Below are 6,000 nucleotides of genomic sequence, written 5' to 3'. Positions count from 1 at the left end.
CTTGATACAATTCTTTAAAGTTTTTATATCAAAAATTATATGATAGGGACAATATCATATGCGTCACTAAATTGATGACGAGGTGTTTGGCAACTTGACACAATTCATTAAAGTCTTTATATTAATTATATGATAGGGACAATATCATATGCGTCACTAAATTGATGACGAGGTTTTTGGCAACTTGATTCATTAAAGTCTTTATATTAATTATATGATAGGACAATATCATATGCGTCACTAAATTGATGACGAGGTATTTGGCAACGTGATAGAATTCTTTAAAGTCTTTATATCAAAAATTATACGATAGGGACAATATCATATGCGTCACTAAATTGATGACGAGGTATTGGCAACTTGATATAATTCTTTAAAGTCTTTATATCAAAAATTATATGATAGGGACAATATCATATGCGTCACTAAATTGATGACGAGGTGTTTGTTTGGCTACAGGAAAAATCATTTATTTATCGAATCATCAAGCAAAGGATAAGCTTCAGTGGATCGCAGTATGGCAGCTGCTCAACCACTTACAACACCTTGCCTGTTACAAAAGTCGTTTACAATTGATCTAGGCTTCATTAATAATGCTTTATATGTAACTAGCGCGGCATCAGGTGATCGAAGATCCTCCTAATTTACTATGTTACAAATTACATTGGCATCACATCCATTGTCGTTTATAAAATAAATTATAAACTTTAAATGGTTTAGAAGCCATACAATGCAAATTGCCCCTTATTTATCATTGCAGTCCAGCACGGATACGACCTTAGAGGCGTTCAGGCATAATCCAACGGACGTAGCGTCATACCACTGTTCGCTCGAACAAGTATTGTGCCATTGGTCCGTACCTGCGGTTCCTCTCGTACTACGCAGGAATGCTGTCGCAACAACGTTTTGTCATTAGTAGGGTAAAACTAACCTGTCTCACGACGGTCTAAACCCAGCTCACGTTCCCTTGCATGGGTGAACAATCCAACGCTTGGTGAATTTTGCTTCACAATGATAGGAAGAGCCGACATCGAAGGATCAAAAAGCGACGTCGCTATGAACGCTTGGCCGCCACAAGCCAGTTATCCCTATGGTAACTTTTCTGACACCTCTTGTTAAAAACTCTTTAAACCAAAAGGATCGATAGGCCGAGCTTTTGCTGTCCCTGTGTGTACTGAACACCGAGATCAAGTCAGCATTTGCCCTTTTGCTCTATGTGTGGTTTCTGTCCGCACTGAGCTGGCCTTGGGACACCTCCGTTATTATTTGAGAGATGTACCGCCCCAGTCAAACTCCCTACCTGGCAATGTCCTTGAATTGGATCATACCTGAGTAATTGGAGTTATACCAAATTTTCAAATCAAAAATACATAAATGCATCGTTTTATTAAAAATTTGTTTGCGATTATATAACAAACTCGTGATACTTTGATCAAGAAGCTTGCATCAAAACCCAATACCATAAGATATAATAAATATATCCGTATAATGGCTAGGAAATGATACACGTTCCATTTAATCAAGTAAGTAAGGAAACAATAAGAGTAGTGGTATTTCATTGACGATACCAAACCGAGGTCTAATATCTCCCACTTATTCTACACCTCTTATGTCTCCTTACACTGCCAGATTAGAGTCAAGCTCAAAAGGGTCTTCTTTCCCCGCTAATTATTCCAAGCCCGTTCCTTGGCTGTGGTTTCGCTAGATAGTAGATAGGGACAGTAGGAATCTCGTTAATCCATTCATGCGCGTCACTAATTAGATGACGAGGCATTTGGCTACCTTAAGAGAGTCATAGTTACTCCCGCCGTTGACCCGCGCTTACTTGAATTTCTTCACTTTGACATTCAGAGCACTGGGCAGAAATCACATTGTGTCAACACCCGCTAGGGCCATCACAATGCTTTGTTTTAATTAGACAGTCGGATTCCCCAAGTCCGTGCCAGTTCTGAATTGATTGTTAATTGATAATCGTTATAATTGATAAGAACTAATTGGTTTAACCCAAATAGTATTCTTAAAAATTTTAGCAAGAAAGTTCCACAATTGGCTACGTAACTAAACTATCCGGGGAACAAGTAACTAACATAAATGCTAGAAACTCTATTTACCCAGAACGAGCACATAAACCATGTTATTGTTTCCCAATCAAGCCCGACTATCTCAATCTTCAGAGCCAATCCTTATCCCGAAGTTACGGATCTAATTTGCCGACTTCCCTTACCTACATTATTCTATCGACTAGAGACTCTTCACCTTGGAGACCAGCTGCGGATATTGGTACGGCCTGTTGAGAAGTTTGCGTGTCCCCACCATAAATTTTCAAGGTCCGAGGAGAAAATCGACACAACAGTATATGTCATGCTCTTCTAGCCCATCTACCATATCTCTCTGCGAAAGACTTCCATGGTAGTACGGCTATAAAACAGAAAAGAAAACTCTTCCGATATCTCTCGACGGCTTCTTTATGGTCGTTCCTGTTGCCAGGATGAGCACGAGGCCCATATTTAATAACAAACGGATACTCAACAGGTTACGGAATTGGAACCGTATTCCCTTTCGTTCAAAATTATTCAAGTGTATTATATTCGCTTTGTTTATATAGTTAGGCATTTTTGTTTTACTTGAAAATTTTCGGCTTTCGCCTTGAACTTAGGACCGACTAACTCGTGATCAACCACTGTTCACACGAAACCCTTCTCCACTTCAGTCCTCCAAGGTCTCATTCGATTATTTGCTACTACCACCAAGATCTGTACCAATGGCAGCTCCATGCAGGCTTACGCCAAACACTTCTACGCATACCATTGTACCTTCCTACTCACTAAAGTTTCAAAATTTATATCACAAGTAATATAAATCATCTACTTTAGCGGTAATGTATAGGTATACAACTTAAGCGCCATCCATTTTAAGGGCTAGTTGCTTCGGCAGGTGAGTTGTTACACACTCCTTAGCGGATTTCGACTTCCATGATCACCGTCCTGCTGTTTTAAGCAACCAACGCCTTTCATGGTATCTGCATGAGTTGTTAATTTGGGCACCGTAACATTACGTTTGGTTCATCCCACAGCGCCAGTTCTGCTTACCAAAAGTGGCCCACTGGGCACATTATATCATAACCTTGAACTTCATATCAAGAAAGTTAAGGTTCTTACCCATTTAAAGTTTGAGAATAGGTTAAGATCGTTTCGACCCTAAGGCCTCTAATCATTCGCTTTACCAGATAAGATTATTTTATATAATATTAAAATGCACCAGCTATCCTGAGGGAAACTTCGGAAGGAACCAGCTACTAGATGGTTCGATTGGTCTTTCGCCCCTATACTCAATTCTGACAATCGATTTGCACGTCAGAACTGTTTCGGTCTTCCATCAGGGTTTCCCCTGACTTCAACCTGATCAAGTATAGTTCACCATCTTTCGGGTCACAGCATATATGCTCAAGGTACGTTCCAGTTAGAGGCATAAATAATATAAATATACATTATACATAACTATATAGAACGCCCCGGGATTGTGTTAATTAGCTATAAATAGCTAAAAAACTAATCCCATTATTAGTCAAGTTAATTACGCTATTAGGTTTACATCCCAATAACTTGCACATATGTTAGACTCCTTGGTCCGTGTTTCAAGACGGGTCCCGAAGGTATCCTGAATCTTTCGCATTGTTAATCATACAAGAGCATATAATAAACACAAAAATCAATGATAATTATGCCATTATATAATTCCGAAAAATTAACGCTCTGTAATAATATAAATCTATCAGCACTTTATCAAATTAATAACATTTATTCTGTGTTAAAATGCAAGCAATTTAATTGGAATAAACTATAAGTTATATTTTATGATAAATTTGGGATATGCTAATAGATTACAATGTCCTTATATGGAAAAAATGCACATTATTCTTAATAATATTATTTAAATATTACAATTTTAATGATGAATTTTCCATAACGGATATTCAGGTTCATCGGGCTTAACCTCTAAGCAGTTTCACGTACTGTTTAACTCTCTATTCAGAGTTCTTTTCAACTTTCCCTCACGTACTTGTTTACTATCGGTCTCATGGTTATATTAGTTTTAGATGGAGTTTACCACCCACTTAGTGCTGCACTATCAAGCAACACGACTCTTGGAAACATCATCTAGTAATCATTAACGTTATACGGCCTGGCACCCCTCTATGGGTAAATGGCCTCATTTAAGAAGGACTTAAATCATTAATTTCTCATACTAAGAATATTGGACGCTCCATACACTGCATCTCACATTTGCCATATAGACAAAGTGACTAAGTGCTAGAACTGTTTTCTTTTTCGCTCGCCGCTACTAAAGAAAATCCTTGTTAGTTTCTTTCCTCCCCTAATTAATATGCTTAAATTCAGGGGGTAGTCCCATATGAGTTGAGGTGTATATATAACTATTTTTGCCATAATTCTTTATATTCAAAATGATAAAACAATCAATTAAATTCGTTATAAATAGTTCCAATAGTTCTTGTAAAGCCAAAGTTATTTTTATCCATTTAACGAAACCAACGAAGAATAATAACAAAACCAAGATTTTCTTTTTCCGAATCATTAATAAGAGACAATTCTAGATGAAAATATTTCAATTTTTTATGCTAGACATTTCTCAGTATTATTTGATTGAAAAAGAAAATATTTCTCTTCGTTTTCACATTCAAATGTGAGATAATGTTTTTCATTTCTTTTTTAATATTATGAATAAAATCATTATTTAATCCAATAATATACCATATGCTTATAAAAAATTTATAAACAACTTAATTAGATAGTCTTACAACCCTCAACCATATGTAGTCCAAGCAGCACTATAAATTAATTAAAGTACATAACAGCATGGACTGCGATATGCGTTCAAAATGTCGATGTTCATGTGTCCTGCAGTTCACACGATGACGCACAGTTTGCTGCGTTCTTCATCGACCCATGAGCCGAGTGATCCACCGCTTAGAGTTTTATAATTCATTTTTATATAATATCAATATTGTTTTTATTGAAAGAAATTAAAAATACACCATTTTACTGGCATATATCAATTCCTTCAATAATTTATTTTTATACCTAAAAATAAATGTTGCGATATGTCTTAGTTTCATATAAGCATTATGTATCATAAAAATCTGGTTATGGTTTGCTATTTTGGGTGACACATACTGCAAAATTTATATAAAACATTAACCTGATGGATGACAGGTACAAACATTGTATATTTTAGGTTGTTGCATTAGCCAACGTATGCTCATAACATAGATGAACAATACATATTCGCAACGCGTGTATATTATGGTCCATATACACACACACTTATTTGAATACCACATTCAAAATTATTTTTAATTTTAATTCGACTTCTACTTTCAAATTTTGTTCAGTTTTTCGATTTCCATTTCGAGAATTTGTTTTTATAGGAAACGCCATTGTTGTAGTAGGTACTGCCACAAATACGCACAACAACATTAATAATGTTAAAGTCTTTTTATGAGGTTGCCAAGCCCCACATATAAAATAAAAGCCATCTTCATTTTATTTTGACTTTAACTTTTGATTCCGTGGAATCATTTTGTAATATTTTTATTTTGGTAAATTGTATTTATTTGTATTATAACAAATGTTTATAACGATAAGGATATTATACAATAATGATCCTTCCGCAGGTTCACCTACGGAAACCTTGTTACGACTTTTACTTCCTCTAAATAATCAAGTTCGGTCAACTTTTGCGAAACAACCGTAACACGCAAGGCGTCACAGTGATCACGTCCGGAGACCTCACTAAATATTCAATCGGTAGTAGCGACGGGCGGTGTGTACAAGGGCAGGGACGTAATCATGCGAGTTAATGACTCACACTTACTGGGAATTCCAAGTTCATGTGAACAGTTTCAGTTCACAATCCCAAGCATGAAAGTGGTTCAGCGGTTACCCGGACCTCTCGGTCTAGGAAATACACGTTGATACTTTC

The 6,000-nt window shown here is 36.4% G+C and overlaps 2 non-coding genes across 2 annotated transcripts; both read right to left on the bottom strand.

The window, feature by feature from the left end:
* Nucleotides 1-476: 476 nt before the first annotated feature.
* LOC117149298 lies at nucleotides 477-4,424 on the bottom strand. The gene has a single exon (XR_004460191.1). It is a non-coding gene; the product is annotated as a large subunit ribosomal RNA (ribosomal RNA).
* Nucleotides 4,425-4,815: 391 nt separating this feature from the next.
* Nucleotides 4,816-4,993, bottom strand: LOC117149297. Its single transcript, XR_004460190.1, has one exon. It is a non-coding gene; the product is annotated as a 5.8S ribosomal RNA (ribosomal RNA).
* Between the last annotated feature and the right edge of the window lie 1,007 nt (nucleotides 4,994-6,000).

Source organism: Drosophila mauritiana, unplaced genomic scaffold (genome assembly GCF_004382145.1).
Source record: "Drosophila mauritiana strain mau12 unplaced genomic scaffold, ASM438214v1 U_191, whole genome shotgun sequence".
NCBI classification, from domain to species: domain Eukaryota; kingdom Metazoa; phylum Arthropoda; class Insecta; order Diptera; family Drosophilidae; genus Drosophila; species Drosophila mauritiana.
This window is presented reverse-complemented; position numbering and strand designations above follow the sequence as displayed.